The 21,495-nt window shown below is 33.5% G+C and overlaps 1 protein-coding gene across 2 annotated transcripts in view; it reads left to right on the forward strand.

Annotated features, from left to right (window-relative positions):
* The window catches only part of LOC119837970 (octopamine receptor beta-2R), a 135,451-nt gene that overhangs the window by 27,571 nt on the left and 86,385 nt on the right, over positions 1-21,495 (forward strand). For both annotated transcript variants that reach the window (XM_038363773.1, XM_038363774.1), the window contains exon 2: positions 13,552-13,601. The gene's annotated coding sequence lies outside the window, so the exon portion shown is untranslated. The remainder of the gene's footprint in view (positions 1-13,551; positions 13,602-21,495) is intronic.

Below are 21,495 nucleotides of genomic sequence, written 5' to 3' on the forward strand. Positions count from 1 at the left end.
ATTGTATCAGTCCGAAAAGCAGAGTGGCAAAATGTACTTGGCGTCGACTTTGCATATTAAGGACATTTGCGGCATTGATATATGGGCTAATATGACTTCTAGGTGGAATGTTCCAACAGAAGCGCGCACATGCGTTTTGCACACATTAGTGTGTAGTATTAGTGTAGTTCAATAGGATTAGTGGTTATGACTTCGGACGTAAATAAAAAGTCGAGGGTTCGAGACTAGACTAAAATATTTAATTATTCCTCAATTTATATATACATTTATTTCTCCACCGTTTTAATCGATGAAGAGAAAATTCTTAAGAGAGAGAATTTATCCATATTTCGCAACAGCCCATGCGAATGATGAACAAACTTTCGCATTTAAATTAATAAGATTATTGATGAATAGTTAAAAAAAAGATTGATCATAACTGTACATGAATCGTGTAAAAATACTAAAATTTATACAGATCAAACCATCGATGCTAACTCATAAATCGAATTTCACAACATCACAAACTATGGTTGTTGAAATTTATCCGCCATTGAAGGATTAAATCGGTTAGAATAACTTAAGGTTCTTATTAATATAGAGTTATGCAGCAATTTAATCTTAATACTTTTGTTTTTATTATAACTATGCATATAAATAGCCCACGGGACTTAAGAAAAAAAAATAGTTTATAAATAATAATATAGTTGCTTTTGGTATCAGACGTACGTCACTCACTCATGTATGAGATTGATTAAATCATAGGGGCAAGTCCGGTGTCACCTTGCATTGAGGCCGATATGGTTCATATCTTTTGCATAAATCGATTTTCGTTAAAGGCAATAAGGTGGCATCTTCTTTGCACTATCCGGCATGATTGTTGAAGATGTAACCCGCGTCACTCGAGTGGTACCCGGATAAAAGTAAGCCGTGGCGTCACTCGTAAAAGTAGCCTATGTGCTAGCCCCGACTATAATCTGTCTCTGTACCAAATTTTATACAGATACGATAGGCTGTTTTCGCGTAAAAGAGGATGACTACGCGTGAAAGAATAACAAACATTCATACATACATCTATCCATCCATCCATCCATCCATACCTACTAACAAACGCGTTTATAATATTAGTAGTAAGAATTTGTATGAATAATACGAATAATTTGATTGAACAAGGAAATAATTAATATTAATAAGTAATATTAATAAAGAAAACAGTTAATATTTCCGTGTTCATATTCTCACACTATTAAGCAAAATCAGGATGGTTCACGAGTGAAATATGTTTATTTACAATCTCTCTGTGTTCAAAGTTATTAAGAGGAATTTAATTAATATTGTAATTATTTATTTAAATAACATTCGTATGTCATAATGTGGCTGGATCTCATTAAAGGATTCCATTTTGTTTTCGGGATTTCCATTTTTAAAATCCAATTTCAGTATAATTTCATTTTTTACAATACAGACGGATGTTGAAACTTAAAAGGATTAAAACTGAATGTTAAAAATTCCTTATGAGCTTATATTACAATAATATTAATCGATTTTAATTCACTTACAAAAATTAAGAAAAGGCGAAAAATGAGAAAAAGTAATGTACACCGAGCAAGTGAAAATCATTTAGAATTTAAGACTTTTTAACGGATTTTTAAGGCGATTTACTCATTTTATTATTTAACCTGACGTTTCGAACACACATTTTTACAGTAAGGGTGGTCAAGGGAAGACTGAGTCTTTCCAAATAAAAAGTCTTTAATTTCTGAATGTGTAATACTCGCGTAAAATACAAGAAAAGGAAAAATCAATAACAATCCATATTACGGGCGTGTTTCTGACCGCAAGCGCCTATTTTACGTAAGAGGAAAAATAGTGAACCTATAGTAGTAGAAAAATTTGGTAAACAATTATTGTGCGGGAATGGGTTAAACTGAAACCACCCACCCTTCTCCATGGAGATCAGCGATTTATGAACATGGCCGAAATTTCAGCACACTCCGCAACCGCCTAGGATGACATGAGTTTCTCCGGTCGTCATGCGTCGCATAATGGGCTGTCAATTAACCACATGTTAAAGAGACCTTTGTAGCAAGTACCATGGCCTGTGAGCTCTAATGCTATGGATAGGAACCGAAGTGTAGGTCTAGAGTCAATGCTCGACAGGGTTCCTCTGAGCTATTTAGAACTTGTAGTCAGATCTGATACTTATTATCATGTAACACTCAATTACACTTCTACGTTTCATATTATAAAGGGAAAAGGTTTGTATTTTTGAAACGCTTTCACGCAAAAACCACTGAAGCGATTTCAAAATTCTTTCACCATTAAAAAGCTGCATCTTCACTGACTATGGGCATAGGCTATACATAGGCTATGTTTGTACTACGGGCCGGGGTGAACAGCTAGTCTTTAATAATAATTGATCAAGTGACGTGAAAGTAACCAGTTAATATTAGTTATATAAGAAAACGAATTTGGAGTCGCATAATTAAGAATCAAAAGTTCGACGACATGTGACATCTGCCAACACGCACTTGGCTAGCGTGGTGGATTATGGCCTGAAACCTCATAGGAGTCTCAGCAGTCTCAGCAGTGGGAACATATCCATATAATAACAGCCCATGCTGATGATGATGATGAAATTAAATTCCCAACTTTTCTGTTTCTCGTAATTTGTTTGAAATATCGCGATTAGTTATGAAAATGTTAAAATCATGATCGATTATGATTCTACGCAGGTATTTAACGATTATTTTTAGCATCGAACAATGGCTTGCTATAAATTTTTACGGCCGGCGGTTGTGTATTGAGTTCAATAGACTGATACATTCGATTCACCTCTATAGGCACTAAACCAGCTTTCAGCAATATTAATAGCTTATTAATATTGTTCAAAGGTTAGTCGGTTGTGTAAACAATCTACTTCTTGTTATCTTTAATGACTTCTAATAATCGGCCAGTTGTAATTTTTTAGTATGTTTGGGAAAATGTCCTCAGAATTATTTATAGGATTTTATATTTTGTAGTAATTAGATTTGTGTTAATTTTGCTTTGTTTTCGCTTCCTTCTTTCGTGTGAAAAATAAAAAAATATCTATCGTGGGTACAATTTAAGAATTTCCATTTTAAGTTTCATAGCATTCAAATGCTTTATAACTGAGAAATTTGATGATTGATGTTTAAGTTTTTACACAGAACATACATTTTAAACCATATAACATGATACACATTTAAGACTTAAGAAAAGTAACTGTTAGCCGCAACTGTACCCGCGTGGTCAAAATAAATTTTCATGGTACAAATTTCATCATCTATTTTATCTCCTTAGGGTAAAAATTTGTCAAAAAATCCTTAGTTAGCTGATGCCTGCTTCATAGTGGCTATTGGCCATTTCAGGCCGATCGGTCTAGTAGTTTAGGTAGTGCGTTGATAGATCGGTCGATTTAGAATAATTAATTTTAACTAAAAACTAAACCGCTTCAATTTGTCTGAACTAGACCAAATTAAACGACGTGGCGGTTTTCAAACAAAAAGTAATCATAAAAATCGATTCAACATGTAAAATGATAGGGTTAAAAAAAATACATTCATAATCATCAACTCCTCCTTTTTGGTAGTCATTTAAAAAAATAACACTACGTCATTGTAAATTACACAATAATTTACACCTCAAACTGTACGTGTAGAACGTGGTGTAACACGTACACACACACGCACACTAAACCTATTTACCCTCCGGCAAAAAATAGTTTAGTACCTGCGAGATATTTCAATTTCCATTCCCATACATGCCGCAGTGCAAAATGTTTGAAGTTTTCCACTAAGCCGACCTACCTACCAATAGTTCGTAGGCTAAGCGAAAACTGGATTATTTTTACCATTTTCATATCCATATTTCGCTTTTCATTTGAAAATGTTTGTTTTATGAGTGAGCTGGCAAAAGAGCGGAGATCTGTTCAGATTTATCATTTTGATTGAAAACTATTGGAGAACAATATGGGAGGTATTTATGTGTATGTATGTGTATATTTGCCGACAGCTCGTAATAAGGGAAAATTGTTAATTAGTTCTTAGTTGGAAATGTTGTTTGTAACACGAAATCTATTGTAAAATTTTTCAAGTTTATGAAACCGGAAGCCCCTATCCTCTTTCTTATCCTTCCTAGTTCCCATTATTCTTTTCGTCAATCCCTTCTTAGTCCCTTTCCAATTTAAAGTTGGCCATCTATTCCCTTCCTCTTTAAAAAGTTCGCTTATGATGAGGCGAACTACCACCTCAGTTGCTCGCTATGACATAAAAAGATTGATATGTAGTAAGTACTGCTATTCAGCATATATACATATATATATATATATATATATATATATATATATATATATATATATATCGAGTGTCCGAGAGGCTAGGCGTTGTTACGGTTTGGCAAAAAGACGCAGATCTAAGTCTCATCTCGCCTCGTGATCAAATTTTTTCTATTCATTAAATTTTCTCATTTATAAAGTATTTCAATGCTATAAAACTAAAAAATAAGTTCGGTGGATATTTATATGTACTACTGCGCCCCGTGGCTTCACCCGCGTAAGTCCGTATCCCGTAGGAATATCGGGATAAAAAGTTGCCTATGTGTTATTTCAGTTGTCCAGCTATCTACGTACCAAATTTCATTGCAATCGGTTCAGTAATTTTTATGTGAAAGCGTAACAAACATACGCACATCCTTACACACTTTCGCATTTATAATATTTGTAGGATTAGTAGGATAGTAGAATTTATCTTTTACACTTGGCCGACACCGACCTTCATACCCATTCATTTTACATGTAAAATGATATTATTTAGCAGACAAAAATAAACCTTAATGTACATTATCCCCAATCCCATAAATATACACAATAAAGCGAACTTCAAATAACTTTCTTTATAAAATAAAATTATTTGCGAGTCTCTTTTTGATGTCTTATACTTGTATATTGAGTCCACCTAAATGGATTGGAGGCTATATGAATGAGATAAGCTTTTTGCATTCATTTATATCTATTTAGATTTATTTTTGAACCATAATGGAAAGTGTATAGATTCTATGACATCTATGTGTATGTGTAAGTATCTATATTAAAGCCTTCGAATGGATTAACGAATTTGAGTGCTATTAAATTTTTACTAACATTTTAAGGACACACATTTTTGCTTATTAGTTTACCCATACTAAACAATAAAAAGTTACATCATTCCTGTGACAGTAAATATCACATTGTATGTCCGCTATACACTCATAAACAACTGACCCGATATTAACATTATGCACACTGTTTCTAATTTTAATATCTTAATAGCGATAGGTATACACGACTGCACGGGTGCAGCTTGAACGAGTGGCCCGTAAACTGTATATTTATTCAGCTTACATGTTACGGTGCAACCCAGACTAAGCTACGGGCCAGCTCCCGTGGCCCCTTCACCATAGCAACTCGCGAACACAGTTGGGTTTTAGTAGGAATCCGACATAACCCACGGTTGCTTCCCCGGGTACCATGGATATCTATGCAAGATATCTAACTACAAAAAGGCAAAGATAGGTTAAACAATTTGTTATGATTATACATACTCGAATACAAAGTTTTATACAAATTGCATGTTTGACAGACATTCAAGCTACAATGTTGATAAAACTAACAATAGGTTTGGGAGCGGTTGTTGGTACAATGCCTGACTCATACTAAGGTTCTCTTTGACACTGCATCTAGATTGAATGAATGAATGAAACGCTCCATAACACAGTCACAGATGGGAGTATAATATAGGATGGGGATAAAACTGTTAAAAATAAAAAGATACCGCTTTAATGATACAATCAACTAAATTGTCTCAATTGCTCTTATACAGTGTATATGGATGAAAATTATTTAAATTTCTGACCAAACTTGTCTCATTTTACCAAAATGAATTTTAGACAATATTTATAATACGGTTCGTGATTAATGCTATTTCACTGTTTTGCTGATAGCATGTCAGGTTACATTATATCTATGTGAATGTATGGAAATTATACTTTAGTCGGATTTCTATGAAATTAAATCTGAACACATTTTTTTTATTCACACTTTATATTTATTCAACGAATTCTGATAATAAATAATTAAAGCCTTTAATAGTAGCAATGCAAATTCAATGTGAAAGAAGTCACCACAATCATAGCGAAGAAACTGTAAACTTTTACCTTTACTATATACATAATATAACCATGCGTAAGTGTATCTGTTTGTTTGTCTTTCTTTCACGACGCAACAGAGTAAAGTTATAGTATGTTTTTTTTAATCTGGGATTAGATGAAGGCTAAACAGTGAGTGATATAGCTTATTAGTGTGGTGAAACACCGTATTATCATGGAAATTTCGTTATAATATATATGATTTGTATTTGGACTGTAGAAAGAGCAACAAAAGGACTGTAGAAACCACACTGAAAAAGTATTATGCTACCCTCTAATACAGGAGCACGCTACTATGTCACGCCGATCTCCTATGGGGGAGTGGTAGCTTCCCCGGTGCGAGCTGGCCCAATTCGTGCCAAAGCGTGCTGTACACACTCAAAAAAATGCCTTCCATCCTCAAAAACTCATGTTTATGATTAGGAAAGATAAGATCATAGTTTGGTATGTAAGTAAACAATATTATATTTATCATGCATATTGATACGCATATATTAGTTTATCCGTGTTTGTTTGCTTTGCCTTAAACGCGGTTAGGCTTTTAGTCTTATAAATTAGTTTTAGGTTCATTCTTGTAAAGTAAAACTAAAGGAAAACTTTATTCAATGTAAAACAGGAAGCCGGGTTTGTGTGTTTGTTTTTTTCATGTAAAAATAGATAGCCCCTGTTTGCGTGGGATATCTGGATGAAAAATGTCCTTTCTCGGATCCCAAACTATATCTGTACCAAATTTCATCTAAATCGGTACATCTATATCGGCATAAAAGTCAGAATGACAGATAGATTTTTCGTTATAATATTAGAAGGGATTCATCCATTCATTATGTAATTACTTTGTAAGAGGTACATTCATATAGTTTCTAAATGAACTGAACTGTTAGGAATCCAGTGTCAATGATGAAACCTAACAATTACCCTTGTTCGAAGTTTAATTGATGTAATTGAAATAAACCAACCATAAAACTGTGTACGTCGTATAAATTTCAGCATGCTTGTCAAGTGAAAAATAACTTTAATGCTGTATAACATAGGATGTATATTTCTATGTCGAAGGACAACATATTAAAAATATTTTTTCTATCTCATTTTATTCCATATATTAAGAAAGGGATGGATTTATTTAGATTATTTAATTGAGAGGTTAACATAATTTCAATAAGAATGTTGATTAATTTTGCAGATTCTATACCAAGGGTTAGTTTTATATTCATAACTTTTAAAAGCGATTGAAAAATTGGCCCTTAGTATAAAAATGGTACTTAAAGATAAAAACTACACCCGAAAACATTATAATATCATACTTTGCAATGGTTGTTTAATACAAAATTGGGAGAGTTTTACAAAAAATCTGCTTAAAATGTAGTTCAGAAGGTAAGGTCTTTTGATTGTTTATTAATCGTTTATTTATCTCAAAGTCCAATTGGACGCTATTGGACTTTGATATTGATGGAATAAAACACGTTAACATAGTGATACACGCTTTAGGATCACTCACACTTGGGATATTACAGTTTTTTCAACTTGTATAAATTAAATTAAAAAAATTACATGAATGTATGTGTGTGTGTAAATAAAGTATCTCCATTTTATGATCTCCCGAATCACTAGCATTTTTTAAATAATATAGCAAAAAAAAAAATTCTTGATCGACACTTTTTTTTAAATATTTTAGTTATGAAGTCTCTTACGCCCAAATTAGGTAAAAAACTAAATGTCAGGAGGTAGCGCCCTCTTCCATAAAGTGTCCAGGAAAAGTTAACAAAAAAGTAAAATTTATTGACAAAAAAAATTCTAGAGAAGTGATAGAAACAGTGCTTTAAATTGAAATCATATCCGAATAGGAAACTAAGAATAGGGTATACAACAATGAAGAAATAATGAAACCAGCACTATAGTTACTGTCTAGGAATACTCGAGATATAATCAGCGTCTCGAAATCTAGAATCACTGAAATTCATAGAAACCTGACAATTAGCCTAGATCGTAGTTTAATTAGAGTAATTGAAACAACCAAATGGCTGTATACGTTTGTAAGATAATGCCGTAAATATTTAGTTAAGATCCCGAAACACGGTTGAATTTATTGGTTGATGAACGAAATAATTTGTAAATATTATAAATTAGCATTGATATATTATATATTAAGCAGTGGTAGCTCAGTGGTGAGAACCTCGGACTTCAAAATCGATAAGTCAGGGTTCGAGACCGGGCGAGCGTGCTGGAGATAAATTGATTTATCGATTTATCTGTACATGTGCATAACATCACCACGGCTCAAACGGTGAAGGAAAACATCGTAAGGAAACCGGCATGTAAATGTATCAAAAGTTCGACGAAATGTGACATCTGACAACCCGCACTTAGCCGCGTGGTGGATTATGGCCTGAACCCTCATAGGAGGCCTGTGTCCAAGCAGTGGGAACATGCTGATGATGATGATATTATTTATGAAGTATTTTCTTTGTCACAGCTCAAATTGTGTGGGAGTACGGGAAATGTAAGAGAAATTTAAATAAAATTGTATCAAATTGTATTAATATCATGAATTTTATAGCTTCATTAATATTTGTTGCGCTGTGAATAAATAATTTATCACTTTATGCAGATTATCATTGTATAATAGTGTATATTGAATAATTATTATCATTTTTAATGAATGGAGTGCTTAAAGACAAAAAGATGAATGAATGAATGCATTCACATTAGTGCAAGAATAAAACGTATTTTAAAATGTCACAGGAGTATGAAGTATACGAACTTATTACCAGAAAGACAATGAAAAGCCTTTTCAGAGCCTTATAAAAAACTAGCTGTTCGCCCCGACTTACATACCTATGTCACTCAGTGATGTTGGAGCTTTCTAAAGGTGATTTTTTTAAGTTGGTTAATTAATAGATTGTTTTAAAACAGTCCTGTGGTTTTTGCGTGATAACGTTACATATATACAAAAATATAAAAATAAAAACGTTTCGTCATTATAACATTAGCGTAGATGAAGTGGTATTTTTTTTTATATTTAATTATACGATAATATTAAACGGTAAAAGTCGGCAATCCTTACGCCACTCCAAATGTTCATGGGCGGTGGTAGCGTTTACCATCAGGCGACCCACCAGCTCCATTGCCGACGATGACATAAAAAAATGTATATCCATACACTTAATATAATTTTAAAGAGAAAATTCTCAAAACAAAGCAAACTAAACTTCTAAACATCACGTCTCTTCAAACGTCAAGCAATTTCGCAATTTACATAAACCGATGCTAAATAGGCATTATAACAATACAGTCATAAAAACCGATTTGTGTTCGCGCAAATTTGACTCTTGGTCATACACAATAGGTGATAATTTGGTGTGAACGGTCGCTATGGTATTTTCAATGCCAAAATCGAGTGCTTGCTTCTTTCGATATGGATGAGTCGATTTAAAGTAATTTACATTACTATGGAACTGGGTTTCCATAATTTTGAACGTTTTTTTACTCATTTCATTTACGATTATAATAAATTTAATATAAAATAACATTACATTTATAAATTAAATGTCTTTTAACTGGCTCTGCATTTGTTACAAAATATGAAATGGTACTTGTTTGGATGTGTAATTATTAAATCGGAGGGCGGTATCCTTTTCCTCACACTTCCCATTTCTTACCTTTTTTCCCTTTGTTAATATTGAGTGCTTCCCGTTTATTTAATTCTCCTTGATATATATGGGATCGAAATGGTCGCTTACCATCAGGTGACTTACCAAACCAAGTCGAGCACTTACTCTCTTACTAAAAAAATCCTACTATCCTACTAATATTGTAAACGCGAAAGTTTGTAGGGATGCGTGTGTGTTTGTTGCTCTTTCACGCAATAACCACTGAACCAATTGCAATGAAATTTGGTACTGGAATAACATACAGGCAACTATTTATCCCGATATTCCTACGGGATACGGACTTACGCGGGTGAAACCGCGGGGCGCAGCTTGTAACATATAAAAATAAATATACTAATAACGGTTGCAATTTGCATATAAACCGACAGTATTATCATCAAAATCAATTCTTTCTAGGATTATAAACCCACAGACCGAGATCTGATAACTCACTGAATTCACGCCTAAACGATATAAAGTTATTTTCAACGAAAACCTTGTTATGGCTCGCATGGGACTTATAAAGTTGATTCCAACTGACAAAATCCGATTCCATTTTACGACACACTCGAGTTCTGGTGAAAAGTTTGCAAAAAGTTAAGCAGCTTCTACTGATAATGCGATTTGTGAAAGTAAACTAGAAGATAATTAATATATGCTTTTCATACCAAGTTTTGATGGGAAATGCTCGTTTTATTGTGAATTTTATCGTTTAAAAATTCCTTGATCTAGTTACACAAATTATTATTTATTAGAATATATTCTAAATGTTAGTACAGTAAAGTAAGTCTAACCCTTTATATTATTTGAATTCAACTTGAACTTCCCTTAATTATTATGTTAATTTTATGTTGTACTTTAAAGTATTTCATTCTACCACATGCTGCTTAATGATTACTACTAACACATCCAGCCAGTAACTAACCTTCAATATAACTTCCTCTCATAAAATAAGCTATTTTATTAACATTAAACTCGTATTTTCGTTAGTTCTAACTTCTTATTCTTAGCAATGAATAAAATTACATTTGCGTATGATTTTAATTGCTTTTAAACATTTATCATTGTATTAAGTAAGTAAATGCCATAAAAAACAGTCACGAGGAGTTGTTAACGCAATAAACAATTCTCAAATTTGATTACGTCGCTTCTAAACAATTTTCACCTTGTAGCTTTTATTTCGAGTACTTCATTTGTATCGCTTTGTTTGCCTAATTTGAAGTTTATATCTTTATGGAAAACATAATGACTATACCAGCTATTAAGGCATTTTTGCATTTAAAAGAATCATTGAGTGGTCATTTAAATTTTTGTTTCATTTTTTGTTATGAAGTGTGCACACTAACAAGTGATTATGAAGATAAAATAATATGTTTCCACTAACCTTACAAGATACTGTAATAAATGTGTTTTTTGGAACGTTTTTATTCTATTACAAGGCTAATTTTTTTCTCCACTGCTTGAAATTACTTGAAATAACGCCACAATGAGCAGTTATTAATGTTTTTGCTAGATGTATTGAATAACCAAATTAGTTCTCATAGTGAAGCAAATAAGAGAAGAAGATAATAGATACAATATACAGAATCTTGTTTACTTGTATGTCTTCTCAAATCACTGGTATAAAAATGTTATTTGATATTAAACATATTCTATCCTACTAATATTATAAATGCGAAAGTTTGTAAGAATGTGTGTGTGTTTGTTGCTCTTTCACGCAAAAACTACTGAATCGATTGCTGATTGATAGGCAACTTTTTATCCCGATATTCCTACGGGATACGGACTTACGCGGGTGAAACTGCAGGGTGCAGCTAGTATTTTATATTATAATTAAAAATTATATCATGAATACTTATATTCATTATCTTAAACTTATTAAAGATTACGTGTGTGTGAATTGCACGACAGTGTGTATAATATTATTTATCTGATGTACTTATACTTGTTTTGTTCTAAAAATATAAGCTACTTACTACACTCTTTCCTTTTTTACAAACTAGTTTTCACCCGTGTGTAGCAAAGGAAAAGATAGATAGGTATTGCACGTAAATTTTCCGACATAAAAGCTATCCTACGTGATATATTAGTATTGTGTGCTACTCAAATCGATGTACTTTTAGACTTGAAGGAGGAACAGACTGACAGACAAAAAAAAAACATTTACTTATTAGTAATGTATCAAATTTCACACTCTGCAGTATTCATAAAATAGGAACAAAGACTTGCTTCATATCATCATCATCAGATCATACGTTCCCACTGCTGGGACACAGGCCTCCTATGAGGGTTCAGGCCATAATCCACCACGCTGGCCAAGTGCGGGTTGGCAGATGTCACATGTCGTCGAACTTTTGATTCTTGGACATGCCGGTTTCCTCACAATGTTTTCCTTCACCGCTCTAAGCGTATTGCTTCATATAATACGCAGATATAGATATATAACCGGTTGTGTTGTAATAATCTGCTACCTAGACATGTCTATTGTGCTACCCGTATGCAGATAGGCCCTTTGTAGCGTAATGCATTGTGTGAATCGCTTTGAATTCAACATATTTAGTACCAAATTACATTCCGAGTCCATTGAAAAGTGAATTAAATTCTAGAAATTAGGTATAATAATTATTTACATCAAAGTGTACAGAAGACAATCTAGAAATATATGCATATAACAGAATTCTATAGTAAATTTAATACATAAAAATTTCAATTCTAGATAACATACTTCCATTTAAATCTATTTTCCACAAATAAACTAAATACAACAAAAATTAAAATAAAACTGAATATATAATTTCCTACTTTACATAGCAAAGTAATTTAGAATTGGTCTCTAAATTAGCGACAGCGTAGACACCACAGCGATGACAATAAGCACCGACAGACGGACTGGTCTCTTGACAATAATTTTTAACAAAACGCCAGTCTACAGTTGTCACTCGTATGCCGGTGACAGGCATGATGGTGAATAATGCGCTTACGCTGCCCCGAGTTGTGGGTTGAAGCGATATGGGAATATTTAACAGATCTAATGTTATAAAGATGTGTTCAAATTAACGCATACGATAAATCAATGATTTAACACAATTCTACTATCTTACTTCTTACTAATATTATAAATGTGAAAGTTAGGATGTATATAATACTAGCTGCGCCCCGCGGTTTCACCCGCGTAAGTCCGTATCCGATAGGAATATCGGGATAAAAAGTTGCCTATATATTATTCCAGTTGTCAAGCTGTCTATGTACCAAATTTCATTGCATTCGGTTCAGTAGTTATTACGTGAAAAAGTAAGAAACACACACACATCCTTACAAACTTTCTCATTTATAATATTAGTAGGATTAACAAAAAAATTATGTTGTATTGGCAACCGACTACAGTTTTATTCAGGGATATATGAGATCGAGTATCTTACATGTTGACCTAGCTGTCCTGTGCTTTCACCCACAACGTATACATGATTTTATATCTCCTTCCTTGATACATGGAATATTCAACGTCAAAAGAATTTTTTGATTGGAAACAGTGGTTCCTGAGGTTAGCGCGTTCAAACAAACAAATTCGGCTTAATATTATTAGTATAGATACAAATTCAAGCATTTTAACATACTCAATGTGTAAAACTGTGTGTTTATCTGCCCATTACAGACCTGTTACTAAAGGTATGAGATAGTATTTCTTTATTCTATTTACTATAGCAATATTTTTTCTTTTCAGAACAAAAGCTGCCAGCAAAGGACATCGTTGAAGATAAAAAAGACGATAAGGTATAATATCTTATTCATTAGTTAACAATGTTTTCATAAAGTTTTTAAACAACGTAAAATTTTATTTACACAAAATCAACGCCCAATTATAATTGTCTATGTATCGATTGTCAATGTCTAAAATAAACAATCTTTATGCCATTGGTTGAATACAATGTATTGATCATCTTATTATCAAATATCATCATCATTATTACATTACCACTGCAGGGACGTAGGTTTCCAGTGAGGGTTGAGGCCATAATACATCACATGTTGTGGAACATTTCGATTCTTGGACATGCCGGTTTCTTCTCAGTGTTATTTTGAGTTCCTAGCGGTGGTGATTTAGGTACTGCGCAGATAAATTGAAAAATCGATTTATTAATGCTATGACTGCACGCTCATCTGGTCACAAACCCTCGACTTTTCTATTTAAGTCCGAGGTCCTCACTGCTAATAAGTGATTTACGACTCTTGCGGGAATATGTTTTTATACCTTAGCATTTTAGTTATTTAATATTTCACAATAATATTGCACGATAGGTCGTTCAGTTCGCATCTTGTACCACCAAACTACGTTTTGTCCAATAATTTTTGTACTGTCGTCTCGATATCATTCTATGTTTTATGTGTTTTTCAATTACCTTTGGAATAAATTAGACAGCTGTAGAAATATGTATGACTGTTAATTATTTTCATTAAATTGACATCCGGTGGCGTCGTAGTTTATATAGACCAAGTAGAGAAAATGTTTATGTACGTTTATTGTATTCATATGAATTAATGCATTGAAAATTTAAAATCTGAGTATATAAAACTCTCAGGACGACTGATCTATCAACGTACAGTACGTACTTTTACTTATCAGGCTGAAATTTGGATGATGATGAAGATAAGCTACTGTGATGTAAGCATCTGATAAGAAATTATTTTGATAAATTGTATCCCCAAGAGGATAAAATTATATCAAGCTGCAAGCAACAGCTAGTTTATCTATAAGAGAGCACTTAACTTATTCAAAACTTATTTACACAGTCGATCAGTGAAGAAAGGATCTCCTCCTTATTAACAATTTGGTTAAAAATGTGTACCTGTGATTTGGATACAAAGAAATCTTTGTTTGTTTTACCATACTATAGTACATCAATTAGATGAGATGAATATCAAATTATCAGAGCTTGGAGACTATAATAGGAAGATTAGGTTCATTGCTAATTGCATTCCTGATAAAAAATGATATTCGACTTACATGCCTTATATTACAGTCTAAATATCAATACATATGTTTCTTTACTCACTATGTCTTACACAGATCTGAACACAGATAAGGTATATATTATTTGTTTATTATTAGTTACTTGTCCTGGCTTCGCGAGATAAAAAATATCTAAGTATACAATAACACAAATAAGGGAAGAAAGAAACTTTGTGTTGAATAAATAATTTTTAAAATTGGTGTAGTAATTTAGGTGTTCCTAACAAAACGAAAAAAAAGTCGTAGCTGCTTTCAACATTAATCTAGATTTAAGGTACCCTAAATTTAACCTAACAAATGAGTCATGGTCTAGATTACGTGATCATCCATCCAGAAAGGGACATTGTCTTTGAATAGGCCTTCCAATAATATATGGAAATATATTCAATTATTATGGAATACAAAATACTAGCTGCGCCCCGCAGTTTCACCCGCGCAAGTCCGTATCCCGTAGAAATATCGGGATAAAAAGTTGCCCATATGTTATTCCAGTTGTCCAGCTATCTACTTACCAATTTCTTTGCAATCCGTTCAGTAATTATTGCGTGAAAGAGCAACACACACATCCTTACAAACTTTCGCATTTATAATATTAGTATGATATTATATAACTAGTAGGATAGGATAGGATTTTTAACAATAAAATATTGTATTAAATTGTTACGGAGACATATCTTTCTCCTCACCTTTTTCAATCCATTTCTTTATTCCTGTCGTCAACACTTTCTGAACTCTTTACCCCTCAACGCATCGTTTCCAGCGGCCCTACATCTGCAAATGTTCATGGGCGGTGGTGATCGCTTACCATCAAGCGAACCACCCTCAACTGCCCACTGCCCACATTACATAACAAAAAGTATACGTGAGCTGTAACAATAATATTATATTATCATGTTTTTGGACATAAAAACAAAATATTCAATTGTTACGAAAGTCGGTTTCACTAGAGACTTGAATTAAATACTGCCCGACAAGTACTCCCAAATGATAAACGTGACTGAATTCATAAAGAAGGTCCAAGAATGTAATTCACATGAAAATATTCCATTCCCGCCAATATTATAGAGGCGTTAGGATATATTTTACCAAGTCCAGTATACATTTCAGAATTGAAGTTATCGAATACATCTCATGTATATTTATATACTTAAAACAACAAGCTTTAATGTTAGAATCAATTATATCTCCATACACAAAGTATACGTAAGAATATTAATTAATTCTGAATCCCACTAATATTATAAATGCAAAAGTTTGTAAGGATGTGTGTGTGTTTGTTGCTCTTTCACGCAAAAACTACTCAACTGATTGCAATGAAATTTAGTACGTAGACAGCTGGACAACTGGAATAACGTTTAGGCAACTATTATCCCGATATTCCTACGGGATACGGACTTACGCTTGTGAAACCGCGGGGCGCAACTAGTATAAGATAAACTCAATGCGGATAATAAGATAAACTCATGAAATTATTGTATTGTCACACCGATCCTTGATAAGTGTACAAAGTTTGAATTGCCTCAGTCCGTTTAAATTGGGCCAAAATCGAGTTTATAGGAGTCGGCTACATATAAACATACACATGAAACTAATAAAAGCGTACTAAAAAGGGGCGGGAAACTAAATTATTATATTCTGCTGCTTCTGTAATGTGTTGAGTTTGAGCTTTACATTATTGTATGTGAATATACCCTCTTTCAGTGACTACAGTATGTTTGAGTCAGTAGTGGAAGAAATATTAAAGCATTAATATCATCAAAGAAAGATGTGCGCAGTGGTGGCTCAATGGTGAGAACCTCGGACTTCAAAATCGATAAGTCGGGGTTCGAGACCGGGCGAGCGTGCAGGAAATAAATTGATTTTTCAATTTATCTGAACATGTGAATAACATCACCACTGCTTAAAACGTTGAAGGAAAACATCGTGAGGAAACCGGCATGTCCAAGAATCAAAGGTTCGACGACATGTGACATCTGCCAACCCGCACTTGGCCAGCGTGGTGGATTATGGCCTGAACCCTCATAGGAGGCATGTATCCCAGCAGTGGGGACGTATATGGGCTGATGATGATGATGATGATGATCATCAAAGAATAAGCAGCTTTATAGATTACTTAGTGTGCACAATGCACTTCCTTTTGAAATCTTTGCGTCATACTTTACTCCAAAGTCGTACGTTTAGGCTAGGCTTAGATTTGATACTACAAAAGAGAGGAGTAAATACATGCTGTATAAGATTACAATATTATTTACAATACTAAGTTTCATCATCATCATCAGCCCCTAGTGCAGGGACACGCGCCTTCTTTGCGAATTCAGGCCATAATACGACTCTTTGTTCTTATTGAAAACCCTGATTTTATCGGAATTATACTTAAGATTTACAGTCATCAAATATATCAATATTCAAACTTTAAGCTTTGTAATTACCCTCTAACAATGTCACCGGAGCAATACAGCTCCCAATCAACCAATTTTGGACCCTAATTAACAAGAATACAACAGATTATCGCAACACAACGTTAGCTGACAGCAACTCCCCCAATCTCACAAACTCAGGCCACATCAGATTATGTGCAAAGCTCAATACAGTTCGAAAAGGAACCATTAATCGTATCTGAACTGTATTACGACTAGAGACTGGCATTTCCGAGTAGTGAAATTGGATGAAACCAATATATTGCACAGAGTACTTTTTTCAGAGGTCAGTGGAAATGAAAATAGTTTCGGAATGGCCGATTCATTTGTTCCTTGCTGTTGGTTTTTAAGGATTTTCGAAAGTAGCAGTTTCAAAAGTTTAAATGGAATAATATTTCTTGTGTATAATCTTTATTCATCAGGAATCAAATAATAAATGATAAAAACGTATTAGGTTGATGTTTTTGATATATTTAACTCATAAATAATTCATCGGATCGGATCTAAACAAATTTGATTATTATTCACCATGTGCTAATGTTTAAATTTAAACTCTTCAAACAAATAATGTATTATGTATAATGCTTATCAATAGGAAAAGCAAATTAATGAATTTACATTGTGTTGTGATAAAAATACACAAACCCTTAATATTTGTTGGCAATAGACTAGAGAAGTTAACAATGGGAGAAAATCACAAGATTTTTATAAACTTCTTGTTATTTCTTTTATTCTTTATCAAGCGACTTATAAAATGAAGGAGGTTTTTTGACGGAATGTGTTTGTTACCTTAGAACTTTCGACGGAACTGATTTTGATTAGTATTTTCTTGTGTTCGCGTTTAAAATCCGTTAAAAAGTTTTTAATTTCTAAATGATTTTGATTGTCCATTTTTATTTGAAAGCTGGTGGCTTCCATCTGGTTAAGTTCTGACATTTTGCAGGTGATTTAGATTTTTGTGCAATATCTTCCACCTTAAACCTAATCAAACCACTATAACGTTACAAGCTTTCAACTCAGCTTCAACTAATATTGCTACATTTAATCTCCTCATGAAGTTGGGGGTCGCAAAATAATTCTCATGTGTCGTTAAGTTAAGCGTATAACGAAATAATTTCCGCATAGTTCGTAGCAAACTCCAGCGTTTGAGACAATTTAATTTGCCCTGGACTGAACGCTTTTATGTACCTATGTTTTAAATATATTAACATAAGCAGGCGGGTCTCTATGGCTTAGTAGAGGTTTTTCATTTATTTAATTTTTGATTTAATTGAAGGTAACGTATAGTGTTTATGGATTCTTCCATTTTCACACAAAAAAAAAATTATCACAAGAAATTTTTTACAGAGAAAAGACGTGTTTTAAATCTATGTATGTTTGTAATGTTTTGACAGACAGAAGATAATAATCTAAACAAACATTACTAAAAATAATTAGTATTGAATTCCAGTTGCGCGTCGAAATTACCATGCTCTTTACTCACCATTTTAGTAAGCATCTTACACCATCGTCAGCCAGCTAATCCCACTATATTGCATCCAGAGTATTGTCACTCACGCCACGTGTATGCAAAATTGAAGCTCCATTAAGCACTGAGAATGTTATGAGGCTTAAAATGGATTTGCAGATTCTAATATAAACAGATAACTCGATTAAACCGCTTTGAAACTGTGTTGTTGCGAAAAAACATGCCAATTGATTGAATGTAATACATTTGGCTTAAAACAATAATGTTTGTTTTTTATATTCAGATTTGCAGGGATTTTGAAGACCTTTGTATCTTTGTACTTATCTAAATTAATTGGAATGCTTTTGCGAGTGTGTTGTTTGAGGATTTGATATGGTATATAATAATCTTCTTGATACAGGTTTTTAAATGAAATGCATGTTTGAAACCGCTGTCATAATGAGAACATTATTTAAAAACTCAGGAACTATAAGATTACTTTATTGTTTGAATATACGTGAAAGGAAAAAAGCATATAAAATAGGTATTCGGTGTTATATAAAATCCAACATACGTTATGATAATATAAATAAAAATTTAATTATCGCATAACATTCAAATAGATTGAGGGACTTTTAAGTACTATTGTTATAAAGCACAATAATAAGCATTAATATGTGCTTAATATACTTCATTAGCAAGAACACTGCTAAGCACCCAAGATTTAATTTAAAAAATATATAATTCCCTCTATCGCTAGTTACTCTATGACATATCATCTCGAATCAATCTGATCTCTTTATACGGATCTGGACCCGACTCAATGAGACATGTATTGGTATTAAATTTACAACTGAAGTTGAGGGTAGTGAGAAAAAATTGTAGTCCTCATAATCATACTCTACTCCTGTGAAATTGAAAGATTATGACAAAAGGTGGATTGTTACAATTTCATAATTTTTTTTTGTGTGGTAGCCGAGCTCACTTCGGCCGAATTGGCCCAGCTCACACCCTAGAAGGTACAACACCACAGAAGAACGACGTGAAATAGTAAATAGTATAGCGTTTCGTTCGGTGAATAGGGGAGCCGGAGGCCCGTATCCCTTTCCGCACCCTTTCTAATCTTTTTATTTATTCTCGACGTCTGTCCTTTCCTTATCCCTTACCTTAAAAACAGGCAACACCTTTGCAGCGGCGCTACCTCTGCAACTGTTCCTGGGCGGTTGTAACCATCAGGCAGAACAATCATGGGCTCAATATACTGCTGTTACAAAAAAAAAATCTAATTTGGGTGAATTTAGGGGCTAGTTCTTATGATCGTATCATGTGAGTGAATACACTATCTGAAACTTGTATTAGGTATATAGGTATATTTAAATGCAATTTCTAGTAAATTAGTCACTTAAATTCCAGCCTAATCTATACTCCAGTCATTGTGTAAAAGATCTAAAAATAGACCTATATCTTCAGGTCAAACGTACTTAATTTATTAGTAGACAATTATTGTAATAATGAAAACCTTAATTGACATAAAGTAAAAAACTCAGTTTTAATATGAATCCATAGGCTCTTAAACTAGTAAATCACTGTTTCAGTAGCCCGTGACATCTCCCAATAACGTTCTTAACGTCAAAACATCAAAATAAAATAAAACTCAAATGTAAGTCGATTCCTTAAAATCACATTTGTGTGTGTGCGTCCGTCCGTCCTATAGCACGCACGCTGCGTGTATATGTGTGTGTGTGTAAAGATTTATTTAAAAAAGAGATACATTTTTTGAATTTTATACAGCAACAATAATGCCACCATCAAGCTCCAGACAAGATTCACATACGTTAAAGGATTATAAGATAAAGCATTTTAGTGTTGAAATCTAAAAAGTCGTGTTCCTAGTGCATTGAAGGCGCTTTACCGCAGACAAAGAGTTTTAACGACGTTATTATCTAAGCGTTGTGTGCTTGCTTTTAGCTGGAAGTTCTGAAATGCTGGTTTCTTTGCCGCGTTTCACGTTTTGTCACCTTTTGTAAATCCAGTATTTTCTTTCTCTGTATCTTACGTAAAAAGAATATCTTTGTAAGATAAGTAATGAAAGGGTTTCAGTAGTTTTACAGCGAAAAGTCAAGAACAAGATTATCACATGTTAATGTACATTGTTATTACTTTTAGAATTACAAAAATTACATTAGAACAATGGTTTTAGTAGTTTCGAGTTATGCGGGAGAGTTATATAAATTTTACCTGTGTGTATAGTGACGAACTCGTGAATGTCTAAAGGTCCTGTTTTCGATACCTGTTACGGATTAAGGAAAAAGTGTTGTGCTTACAGGATCATCATCATCCGCTTCTTTTTGGCGGGAAACTTGTAATTTTTTGATTCCTGGATATACTGGCTTCCTCACGATATTTTTCCTCAGCGTTTCGAGCAGTTATGTGCATATAAATTGAAAAATTTATTTCCTACCCACTCGAGTGGTCTCAAACCCTGATATTTTGAAGTTCAAGGTGCTCACCATTGAGCCTTTTCCTGTGTTACTGGCCCGTTTCGTTTTCCCGACCCTACCCAGTCCATTTCCTTCTTTCAAGTCATCAATCGGGTAGCGCATTCGCAAAGCACTATCTCTGCGAATGTTCATGGGTGGTGGTGATCGCTTACCAGCTGGCGAACCATCAACTCAGTTGCCCGCTATGACATAAAAAAATACTGCCGCTCCATCAATAAGGTAGACCACCTGATTAACTGTTCTGATTCAAACGTGATATGCATCAACCAAACCTCAATGGAGTTTTACTTAG

The sequence above is a fragment of the Zerene cesonia genome, chromosome 29, assembly GCF_012273895.1.
Source record: "Zerene cesonia ecotype Mississippi chromosome 29, Zerene_cesonia_1.1, whole genome shotgun sequence".
NCBI lineage: Eukaryota > Metazoa > Arthropoda > Insecta > Lepidoptera > Pieridae > Zerene > Zerene cesonia.